This window comes from Pteropus vampyrus, unplaced genomic scaffold (assembly GCF_000151845.1).
Source record: "Pteropus vampyrus isolate Shadow unplaced genomic scaffold, Pvam_2.0 Scaffold7, whole genome shotgun sequence".
NCBI classification, from domain to species: domain Eukaryota; kingdom Metazoa; phylum Chordata; class Mammalia; order Chiroptera; family Pteropodidae; genus Pteropus; species Pteropus vampyrus.
Window position 1 is genome coordinate 1,683,796 of NW_011888788.1, and position 13,216 is coordinate 1,697,011.

Genomic DNA, 13,216 nt, shown 5'->3' on the forward strand with positions numbered 1-13,216 from the left:
AGTCTCATATTCATGAAAAAGAGATAACTGAAATGCAGCAGAGATTGTTGTTGTGTTCACTCTTGTCCCATCCCTTGCCTTACAACAACAATAACTGGGAGAGTACTTTACTAAAGGAGATAAACTACATTCACAATAACTTTAAAGTTATTCAATTATAAATAAAAAATTCAATAACTCTGAAGCATTCCATTATAATGACTTTTACTTGAGGCTAAGAGAGGTAGTGATTCACCAAGGCCACAGTTAACAAATAGTAGGGCCAGAATTTCCATGCTTTTCACTACATTTCTTTTTTGCCTTTATGAAAATAAACTTGTAACTTACTGTGCACAAATATATGCCTAGGTTTTTAGGAGTCTAAAGTTAGTCTGAACAAAATCTAAATGCAAGTTCCACTGATTTCATTGCATCTGTGGTTAATTATCTTAGCTTGAAGTACTGAAATTCCTTATGAGGAGCCAGTTTTCTTCAGCTTTACAGGAACTTTTAAGTCAGATCATGTGTAAAATATCAGAATTAGAATATTAAAATTACCTCAGTTCTAATAAATTCAGAAGTGAAATATACCTTAACTTCATTAAATGTAGTGGTTTTAACTTCATTGAAATTCATTAAATAAGAAAAAAGATTCCTACCACAAGTGGAAGTTCTATAAATTCAGACTGAATAATACCTGGCACTTAAAAGACACTGAATAAATATGTATTGACATGAATAAAGGTAAGATGATAAATCCAAGCAGCATACTGGATAAAATAATTGAAATATCTCTGAAAAGACAAAAACCACCCTTGTTTCTGGCAGAGGATAGAAAAGGACAGGCTTTGTGGCCTCCACAGGGCAAAGCTTCAACCCCACTGAAGCCCTGTTGCTCCCTCCACTCTCTAGCCCACACAGCACTTGAACAAGGAAACAGGACAAAGACTAACAATGGGGCCCAAGCCCAAGGGTTTTTGGTTGCATTAAAAGAGGGTGAGGAGGCAAAAGAGTTGAAACAATTCCTAGAGGGCTATTTCCAGCTTCAGCGGAATAGTGAAATCAACCCTACTACTCAGCACCTAGCGTAATGACATGCACACAGTAGCTGTTCTGCAAGCATCTTTTTAATTCAACAGGTAGGAAAATGTAATTTTCATCATTAAAACCATTTAAAAGTCTTGATAAGAAATAATCAGCTTTTACGCTTTGCTCAGTGGACAAAAAATATACTGATGTTATCTATGGTCTTTTGAGGCATTCCTTTATAATGGCGTTCTTTACCTTTCAGAAAAGATCAACGGCATTATTATTTGCAAATAAACAACATAATCAAAGCAAGGATTTGCCTAAGGAGAAATCATATACTATCACATACTTCTAATGGCATTCTCAAATAACATGATTAGAGGCTGTCTAGAGATGGTCACTAAGCTAAGAATACTGACCTGTTTAATTTTCATTTGACTATCAAGTTTACTTTTCTCAGAATACATGCATTCAGAAACAAAAAAATTGGCTTAAGGTAAAATGGAAGACAAATAAGTAAGGCTTTATTCAGCATAACTTTACTCACTAATTTTACTGAATAAAAATGTGAAGACATGAAGTTAAAGACATGAGAAACAACGATCATAGGACTCTCTCCCATACAGCAATTTAAATAAAAAGAATGATATTCAACAGAGTTCTCCTGCCTTTAAAAATATTTAAGCATTAATTCTGTAATATATAATCTTAATTACTTTAGTCTACAATGCCAGGGGTCTCCAACTCTTGGGTTACAGACCAGTATTGGTCTGAGGCCTGTTTGAGAACTGGGCTACGCAACAGGAGGTAAGTGAGCGAAGCTTCATCTGTATTTGAAGCCACTCCCAGTGCTAGCATCACCACCTCGGCTCCATCTCAGATCATCAGACATTAGATTCTCATAGGAGCACTGGTCTCAGGTGCCAAAAAGGTTGGAGACCATTGGTTTACACACAATCTTACAAAAACACTGACAATATTTATTTTAGGGACACACAGACACAGAGATACACACACACAGCCCAGTCTATTTCGAATGAATAGATTAGACATTCACGGCTGGGCCAAATTAACTCTGGAAATCCCTCAATTTTTAATCCTAATCTAGTACTCTTTCCTCTCCATTGCTTGATTCTAGTTTATAAAAGTCTTACAAATATCTCCGCCTTTAACTTTCAGAGCAACTGGCATACACATCTCAATTGTAAAAGAAAAGCAATCATTCACGTTTTGCTGTAATACTCAGAATTTTATTGTAACACTCATTAAAACAAAAAATAAATTGAATTTCTTTTATTCTGATTTAAACTTATTATCTTTTTTTTGAGAACACAAGAGTATAAAATTACTTGGCAGTCTCTCATATAAAGTGTATTTCAGGGTAACCTCAAACAGCCCTAATTGATGAGATAAAGTCTTTACAGAATTTCTGTTAATAAATGTGGAAGAGATGACAGAATAAGAAAATCACCATTTTGCCACAATAGATGAAATAAATGATACAGATATGACCATCAGTGTGGTATTTTAGCATCAGAAGTGGGGTAGCCAAACATAGCAAGCCTCTGAATGTGATGCAGTATTAAACACCTACTTAGCATTCGTGCCAAAAAACTTAAATCTGATTTTAATCAAGCCGCTAAGCTAACTTCCATTTGTAGGAAATCCAGGGAACAGAGCAACAAACTTGATATGATACCATGATGAAGCGAGCAAACAAATCTCAAATGTGAGAAGTTCCACAGGACTACTGACCTGGTTCCTGCAACTAGTTCATGACACACACACACACACACACACACACACACACACGCACACGCACACACACACACACACACACACACACGAAGAGAGAGGGAGGGAAGAGAAACTGCCTTAGATCAAAACAAACATGAGAGACAAAATGACCAATGGTGACTGTGGACTCTGAATCTCACTGAACAAACCACCTCTAAAAAAAGATATTCTTGAGGAAACTGGGCAAATCTGAATAGGGTCTAGCTATTAGATGATACCAAAGAGTAATTGCTAATTTTATTAGGTCTGAAAATGGATTTTTGGTTCTATAAGACATTATCCTTAATTTTTAGAGATTCATATAGAAGTATGTCAGGGTTTATATACAGAAATGTCTAGGATTTGCTTTAAAATACTTCAGCAAAGAAAGGTGAAATAAAAAAGGATAAATGAAATAAATATGGCAAAATCTTGATAATAATTGAATCTGAGTAGCATATGGGGGTGTGTTGTACTATCTCTTTTGAGTATATTTACAATTTTTTATAATAAAAAAATTAAAAAAGAATCTCACTAGCAGAGAAGGCTGGAAAAAAGGACAGGTAAATCTATTAAGTAATATTAATCTTGGGTAGAAAATAGATCGATGAAATAATATGGCAATTGATATTTTAGAAATTGAATTATATGGAAAACATCAATTTTCTCCTTGTATCGTATGGTCAGTGCCATGGACTGAATGTATCCGCCCCCCTCCCTCGCCCCAATTCATATATTGAAACTTAAATCCCAGTGTGATGGTATCTGGGTGATTAGGTCATGAGGGTGGAGCCCTCGTGAATGGGATTACTGCCCTTATAAAAGAGGTGCCAGGTAGCTCCTCTGTCCCTTCTATAACGTGAGGATACAGCAAAAATTGGTGTCTATGTACAAGGAACTGTGTCATGATTTTACATAATTCTGGAGGTCTAAAAAGATGGTGGCAGGGAACTGAAAGAGAAAATTGAGACACAGAAAACAGAAGTCACAGCTGCATTTTGAACTGAATGCTGTTTTTCTTTTTGTGTTATCATTTGATCGTTTTCTAAGAAACCAGGACCTACTTCACCTGCCTCCTGAAAGAGTATTTTAACTTTTAGTATGCAATTTATAACATATTCCACAGATAGTACTAAGGCTCTTTGGAGCTCTATTTTCAAATTATCTTCCAAGTAATTCAAATGAAACCAAACAGAAAATCAATAATCTTCCAGAAACATCTTCAAAGAATAAAATATTTTATTTCTAATACAGCAGTGGTTCTTAAATTTTTTTTTTTTTTTTTTAGGGTTATGGACCCCTCTGAAAATCTTTCAATTGAAAAAATCTACACATTTTTCAGAGTTTTATCATAGCTCTGAAGGCCCTTGTTAGAAACCTTTGTAATACAGTGTTTTCATGGATAAGCATCTCTAAACAAAGCACAAATTCATCAACTTAACACTCAAGGCCTCCCATTAATTGGTTCAGACTTTTCAACCCCATTCTCCACTATTTCTCTAAGTACCACACTTTAGTCAAATGCATTAGTTATGGTTCCCTGAAGATGGCTCCCTATCTTTGCAACTACCACTATCTGCATACTCCAGGCTACCCCAACCACCTGATAAAGGTCTATCTATCCTTCATCATCTGTCACAAGCAATACAACCAACATGAAACCTTCCTTGATTCCCTAAACATTCCTCTGAACTTCAGAATTTGGTCCTACACTTCCAATACCATTTTATACCATGATCTCCTATACACCTGTCTAACCTGGTATTATGTGTGACACAGCAGTCACAATGAAAATCAACACCAAAGAAGTTTTTACCACCTATAGTGAGTTGAATGGTAGTCCCCCAAACAGTATGTCCATGTCTTAACTCCAGGAACCTGTGAATGTGACCTTATTTAGAAAAAGGGTCTTTGCAGATGTAAAGTAATTAAGTTGAGAATCTGGAGATGAAATAATTTTGAGTTATCCGAGTGGACCTCTCCCCCCAAATCGAATGACAGTGTCTTTATTAGAGAGAGAAATTGAGAGTCATCTGAAGACAAAAGCAGAGATTGGAGTAATGTAGCCACAAGCCAAGGAATGCATAGAGCCATCAAAACCTGGAAGAAGCAAGGAAGGATTCTCTCCTAGAGTCTCTAGAGGGAGTGCAGCGGCTCTGCTGACACTCTGATTTCAGACTTCTTACCTCCAGAACTGTGTGAGAATACATTTCTGTTTTAGGCCATCGATTTTGTGGTAATTTGTTATGGCAACTTTAGGAAACTATACAGCTCCTTTGTCCCATACTAACAAGTCATTTTTATTTACTGTAGTAGTTTTATAATGATTAATTATTCAAGATCATCAGAAAGTAGACGTGCCCCTAATCCTTATTCTCTGGCTATTTTCTGCAAATGTCTCTTAATTTTCTTTATCAATAGTCTTCCAAAAGTGCTAGTGCAGGGTAGTATCTGAATAGTAAAGAGCTGTATTCTTGTGAAAGATGACAGCATCAACTGTGCTTTGTGGTGGGTTGGAAGATGAAGGCTTGGGTTCCATACCTGGCCTCTGACCTTGTGAATCTGAACAGGTTACCTCTATGATCTTCTATTTTACCATCCATAAATAATCTTTTGAGGGTTACTTTAAGGAGTAAATAAGCAATGTATTTAAAGCTACCAGTATAAAATGTTTTTAGTATAAGTTAGCTAAGACAATTTTCTAGGTACACAATATTGTCCCAGGCTATTGCCCCAGGTTATTGATATAATGTTCTATCATTTTTTAAAAATATCTTTCTTACTACCATGAAAATTCCTTCTGGCCTGTTTTCAGGGACAATAAATTTAAGAAAAAACTTATTCAATTATAGCCAAGCATGAAATTTCTGAAGATTCATTTCTGAAGAAGTTTTGCAGTTTGTTTTGCATTAAAGGAAAAGAACGAAAGCCTACACCTTGACTTCCCTTCCCGCCCATTTCCCATAAATCACATTAGCTCATAGGTTGGTGTTTCATTATCTGCCAAACTTTTTCTTTCGGTCCAAGATGAAGAGCCTATTTGGATATGATACCTACATTATTTCAAGTTTACAACACTGAGCATAATTTTTCATGCTCGGAGTAGGGAAGAGAACAATAAAGAGATACAGGTAGTTCATAATTTTTTTTTTGCCTAAATGAACTTAATAAACATAGGTAATGCAGTATCATTCAATCTCCAAATTTGAAAATTTTTGAAAGATAACATAAAGCATACTGATAAACTGTGATAGTTACTAATTTTCAGAATTCAATAACGCTGTTATCAAATGAACTGAATGCTCATTATACCTGCAGTTCTCAATTAAATTATTATGACATTAAGTCTGCTAAAGGAAGAACTGTATCTGATACGAACACCTGTTTAGTTAGGAAAACAAATAACAGACAAAATGAGACAGATTTTAAGACAACACAAATAATAAACATTCTACAGAAGCCTGTGGTTTATGCAGGAGCAAGCTTTATGAAAAGACAAAAATTTTTACTAATCCAAATGACCAAACCTTTAGAAGACAATGAAAAGAACAGGCAAATCTCACTTTACATTAATAAATAAAAACTGGAACTTTGAAAGTGGGTAAACTCGAAATTATCTACAACATAAAAACATTCACTATAGATATTTTAGGAGTGAGAAAATCTAATAGACCTAACAGCATTGAATCCATAAATATTCAAGTGGCATTACACTTTTCCAGAGCAAGTTCGCAACTTAATGTGAGGTTCACTTACAATGCCATCTAATAAGTGGCTTCTTTTCCTTTCCACACAGGCTTGCTCTAACTCCCAAGAGCACCATGGAGGTGCAGAGCAACTCTTTGGTGTGAGACTATCCTTAGGACAGATAGAAGGCCCAAGCTGGCTTTCCCAGGAATGGCCAACCTAAGTAAGGCCACTGGCCAACTACTCTTGGGCCAGCTGGCATGGAACAAAGTGTCTGGTTCCTACCTCCAGAGCAGATGAGGCTCAGCCAGCTGGCTTTCAATGGACTGCACTAGTTGGAGTGCTCACAATTCCTTTCAAACCATCTGGCATTCTTTTTGAACCCTAAATTTACCCAACACTACACTCTGAAGTCTGAAATGCTCAGATAATTGGAGAAGTCCCCACTGCTACCAAGACAAGAAAGAGGCAGAGTAACTGCTAAGTTAATTAATTCAAGAAACAATTTCTAAAATTAAAAACAGCTCTCAATTTTAGTTTGTATACTGTCAACCTTAAAATCTAAACTATTACCATGATTATTAAGTAAACTTTCAAAATAAAAATCAAAACAAATAATAAGGGAATAGGCTAAAACAGACAATTTAACATGTAGAAAAGTTGTAAGACTCCCTTAAGGCCGGCAGGACATGACTCTCCCTACTCTGAACTTCTACAAAGTCTGTCTTTATCCCTCAGAGTGGACTTTGTGTTCCTATATATATTTATCTTCCCAGCCAGCTGATAAGTGAAAACAGTGTCTTATAGCTACTTAAAAAAAAATCTGTTGATGAAGTTTTCGGTGTTTTAAAAGTTCTACTTCCAGAAATAAGAAAACTTTATATGGAATAACATGAAAAAGGAACCTCACTCCTGGAGAAGCCAAGTAAACAAAGAACAGGACTTGGCTTGACATAAAAATATTTTCTCAAGTGATCAAAATGATTTATCAAAGCACTAGACTGCTGGGAAATGCTACAGGGTGTTCATGTGTCACTGGTAGATCATTTTAATCAATCTATCACATGGGGGTAATCTGGGGAATAGAGAGGCAAGATATTAGAAAAAAATCATAAAACTAAAAACATATGAATCAAATTTATAGCCAACATATTCTAGGAGATGTAAATACTCTGAACAAAAATATTACAATGACCAAGTCAGATCAAATGTTAGAAATGGGAGGCTACACAAATAATAACTATAATTATAATTATTTTTCATTACATTTACCCTCATGCCAAGTACTGAGTTTAGCTTTTTACCCAGAAAATAAACATATGAGGTGGGTACTACTCTTATTTCCATCTTGAAGATGAGGAAACAGAGAAGTTAGGTAACCTGACAAGGTCACACCGCAAAAAGTGAAAGAGCCAGAATTAACCCCAAGTAGTCTGACTCCAGTATCCAGATGCAAACCTACCAATGTTAAATTATACTTATGAAAGAGTGAAAGGTAATGTAATGTACAGAAAAAGTCAATCATTAATAATAGTCTTCATATTTTTTCCAACTCTAAGTGAAAAAAGTGGTGAATAATTTAAAAAATAAATGAAAACTGATTTTGCTAGCAATTTTTAAAAAGTAAAAACTCTTTATTCTTCCAGGTTAAAAATGTCAGTTGTGCCTTTTTTGCCCACATATTGAGTAGGTACTTGTGCCAGTTGCTGTCCTATGGGATGCAGTGGTAAACAGGACAGATGAAGTCCTTGCCTTCCTAAAGCTGACCTTCCAGTGGGGGTAAGAGACATAAAAATCAGTCAACAACAGAATTTCAGAGAGTGCTATGTTTTACAGAGGAGGTAGGGAGGAAATGCAGACTTTTTTGACATTAAACCATGAAGGTAAAACAGAAGGGGATGGATGGGAGGCCAGGGAAAAGTTGTTTGTTGTAATTTTTTATTGTTTTCAAAGATGGGCAATATCATAGCATGTGTTTATGTTGACATGGATGGTACCTCGGAGAGTTGCTGATGCAAGAGAAAGAGCACAAATGCTCAAGTCCTTGAGTAGGTATGAGGGGGAATACGTGGGAAGGGACTGCCTCTAACAGGAAAAAAAGAAAAAAACATGGGTCCTAAGGAAGGTAGAGTTCTAGATTTGGCAAGGGGGAACATGAGGGGTATCTGTCTAATTACTTCTAAACCCTCAATGAAGTATGAAGCCTGCATATCAGTATGGGGAGAGGTGGGTTGCTCATGAGATTAAAGAACGTGGAGAAATTATTAAATATATACAAGTAAAAATCTTATTAGGAATCTGGTAGCTTTCCTGGGCAGTGCTGAGAACCCACTTCAGATTTTTGGTCATGACTCTGAAGTTCTCCAGTAATATTCAGCCACTCATGTGCCCTCATGGAAAAGCTAGATGAGGGATAAGGCAGTTGTAAATAGAAAAAACATTGATTGGTAAAAAAAATATGTATCTATGAGATAAACATGAAGTCATTGACAACGTCCAATCAAGCCATGGCCTGTGTAGCACCATTTGTCTCCATCTTCCCATCACAGAAATTCTTACAAGTAATATGTTTGTCATATTTAGGCATGACATATTTAATCATAAAGCTTAAAGATTGTTTCTTTTTGGTCATGAATGGTTCCTACAGATTTTTTTAAATGTACCTGTTAGCCTTCACGTTGAATCCAGAGGTGACTGGATTGAAGAAACTTTCTCTGGTGCTATTTCTAGTAATGATTCCATCACAAAGTAAAAAATAAAAACTACACGCCCCCTCCCCGCAAAGTGCATACTCGTGATCATTCAGCTGTGCTCCGAAACCATGTTGGCTCAAGACCCAACATTCTGAAGAGCCTTCATGTCTGCACAGGTTCAAAGAGAGGAAACAAAGACCTACACCTCTTGATGGAGGCATGTCAATACCACGAAGAAAAGCATATTGGGTGAGATGGGATATGTGTGTGTGTCTGTATGTACATACATACCACATAGTCGTTTTGGAAAAGATTATCTGCCCCATGAGCAAAAGGAAAGAAAAAGAAAAAGATGTTTCAAGGAACACCATGAAATGTCTGGAACACCATGAAATGTCTGGAAAACCAAGGATAAACAGAAGATCCTAAAATCTTCCAGAGTGGGAGAAAAAAGGAAATGGGGATTAGAATGGCATTGGACTTCTCAAGAGCAATACTGGAAGCTAATGGAACAATGCCTTCAAAAGAGGGACGCTGTTTTTTAATCTAGAATTCAATGTCCAGCTAAACCACCATTCAAGTGTGAGAGTGAAATGAAGACATTTCCAGACATTTCCAGACATGCAACTTCTGAATTTAGGAAAGAATTTCAGAGTTTATTCATGCCCTTTCTCAGGAGCTACTAAAGAATGAAGGAGACACAGGATCCAGGAAATGAAGGATTCAACACAGGAAGAAGGCACAGGGAATTCCCAAGATGATGACATAGGGAAGTCCTAGAGGACAGCTAAGAAAAAGGAAACAGAGAATACCTGAAAATACTGAACGATTATTAGTTCTGTCATAGAATTTAATGGTGAATTAATGATTGGCACAAAGAAAACTAAGCAAATGAAAACAAACAAAAGAGGCAATTATTTAATTTGGGAGAAACAAAAGTTGCACAAGAAAGAAAATGTAATAGTAGTACCCCACATGGATCATCTGTGAATAACAGGTACAATGTCGCAGTCGTATAAATACTGAATACTGACTTAACTGGGAACAGCAAAGTATAGGTATGAAGGAGGAATGCAAAGATGGCTGAATGGGACAACTAAGTCCTCAACTTCCAAAACAGAAGTCCATAGATAATACCCAAATGTGAAAAATCAAGAAATAGCAGTTTAAACAATAAAATGAAATAAAGATAAATGTAAATACCAGAAGGAACCATTGAGAGTTAAAAATGGTTGAACTATATGAAATTGCTGATTTTTAACTATTGCTCAATCTAAAAAAATGGCAATTTTATATAGTTTAAGTTAATACATTATAATAATGTTACTTTGTTACTGATTTTAGAATCAACTGCCATTTGAAACAGAAAACAATTATTGCTAGAAAATGCTCAATAGAAAAAAATTCTACTTTTTATTTATTAGATATTGTTGACGGGATAATGTATCCCAGTTTTGGGTAACTAAATGTCACCATACAAGCTATTACTATCACTAACAAAACAATATTAGTATTTCTAATGAATATAGAGAATATATTTTACATTTAACATAACAATTATTTTAATGATATAGAAATTACTTTAGGATTTTTTCTTCAATCATCATACTACAGGAAATGCTAAACTATGGGTTGGTAAAGATTTTAGTTAACAGAATGCTGAATAACAAGGCCAGCATGTTTATAGGTTCCTTTGTTGATTCAAACAATAGCTAAGTCACTCTTGCAAAATTAAAGTTCCACAATATTGTGGTACTATGCAAGTGTATTTCAGCGATAATTCCGGTTATACCACGCTGTTTATCTAAGACTTCCCCTTATGGTTTAAGGGGAGTCCTTAAAGAAAAATCAGATGCAGGCAGTTTATAAAAATTATTGGGGTTGCTTCAATATTAGTGACACTAGTTAAGGAAGTTAATGAAGCCTTTGTTTTTAAGTTAACTTATTTTGACTTAAATTCATTGAAATAAAAATGTATTTAAATTCTACATCATAAAACCAAAATTTCTGCAAATTGAAAAGTCAACTTCTACTAATTTTAACTTCACAATAAAAGAATTTGACCATGCTAACATAAGGTAAGAATTTTACCAAGAATAATGGATTCTGATACAACCAATGGAAAATTTCCTATTCAAATTAAAAGCAAATGTTTTTAACAGAGGGAATATACATAAACAATACTGTGGAAGACTGCTTAGCTTAGATGTCATTTTGCACTGAAAATTATCAAGAATTAACATACATGTGATTACAAAATAATTTTTAAGAGAACCTTAAAATTAAACCAATTCAATTATTCATATTATCCAATAAGTTCCTAATTTTTCACCACCATTTTGAATCAAAATCATAATAAAAATATATTTTAGAGGTGTGTTTATTATAACCTACTTTAGCTAATTTCTCATCACTCTGTAAAATTATAAGGGTAAAAAAATTGAAAATGCAGCCAATTATGTTCTAAAACTTATAAAATCTGGTTTAAAAAGAGAAAAAGGTCCAAACGAAATAGCAAGGGATAGCTGGTGCTATTACAATTGCTTCTTTTTAATTGGTCTCCATCAACTGTAACTCTTCAGTAACTTTACCAAGACAACAGTCAGGCAGTCAGTCCTACTGACCAAGCCAAAGTCTGTGGGAACCTGCAGAGCTTCCTGGGGATGAGGACAATGATAAAAGGTATTCTGTTTTCCAGTAGTCCTGTAAGAGGAGCCATTGAGCTGGGCTACACAGCCAGACAACAGAACACAGGGAAATTCAGATCAAAGCAAAGGCGCATGCCAGGGTAATATGCAATAAAACTCTGTGCCAAAGCATTAAGAAAAAAAAAAAAAAAAAAAAGCAAGGAGGTGGACAGAACCTGCTGGACCACCTTCTTATTTAACACAGGGAGGCAGGACGAAACAAAATCTGCCCGAACTAAGGAGCTGAAAACACAGTATCCTAGATACATTGGCGTATTTCTATAGACATGTATATGAGTATAAAGACATATTGACAATGAATTAAACCCAGAGAGCAGTGTCCTATATGTACTGGAGTATTTCCATGTACGTATATACGAGTATCTTACCATTAACCCAAAAAGCAGAGTGTTCTAGATATAGAAATATATGAGAATATAGACATACATTTTCAATTAACGAAACCCACTGATTTTACAGTAAGAGAAAAACAAAATACTGTTTGAAAGAACATCAGAGACAGAATTCGGTGAAGGTCTGATGAAGTAATGTCTTTTTTCCTCAAACCATTTTTAACGGTCTCTGAATCATTTCATAGGAGATACACACACAAACACACACATGCCTCATTAGGTCTCCGAAAACAAAGGAGGGTCCTTAATTCTCTGGCCTGTGTAAGCACACGCGCCGCCCCCCGCCCCCACAGATCGGAGGCTACCACCTGACTTTCATTAATGAGTAAGCCCAGGCGAGAGATCGCACCCCAGACCATATCCATACATACAGTGACAAACGGGCACGAGACAAACGCCACAAAGAAAGGGGAGGAGCAGATGGGGACCAGGAAAACACTGCCACGCCGCGCCCCTCAAGGCGCGTTCCCATCGCCAACACCGAGGCAGCCGTCTTCGCCTTCCTGCACATCCTAGCTGCCTCCCACGCCCGGGGGCCCGACGCCCAGCACTGGCAAGTGGAGCAGACAGGGCGTTGCGAACCTTCCCTCCGTGACCTCCCGGTGACAGCCCGCGCAGCCCTTTGTGCGGGACTTACCCTCCGGCCCGGGGCCGACCCTCCTTCGCGTCCCTCCTGGCCTAGGGCCGCTGTCCCACTCCTCCCCGTCCCCCGCCGGAGCGCCGGGAGTGTGTGTGTGTGGGAGGCTGGCGCCCGCCCGCGATCTCCTCAGCATCCCGAACCCGGACCCGCCCGGTTCCCTAAGCCCCAACTCGTGGGCGACAGCCCTCGGCGCCCCGGCCCTCACTCGTTCACTTACTCGGGAGCGCCGGCGGCGGCGGCGGCAACGACGGGCGTGCAGGACCGTCAGCGCCGGGCGGCAGGCTGCGGGCGGTGAGCGTCCGTCGGGACCGA

The 13,216-nt window shown here is 37.1% G+C and overlaps 1 protein-coding gene across 1 annotated transcript in view; it reads right to left on the reverse strand.

Annotated features, from left to right (window-relative positions):
* RNF24 (ring finger protein 24) overlaps nucleotides 1–13,215 on the reverse strand; it is a 61,953-nt gene extending 48,738 nt beyond the window's left edge. The window contains exon 1 of the mRNA XM_023537297.1: nucleotides 13,122–13,215. The gene's annotated coding sequence lies outside the window, so the exon portion shown is untranslated. The remainder of the gene's footprint in view (nucleotides 1–13,121) is intronic.
* Nucleotide 13,216: the final 1 nt, after the last annotated feature.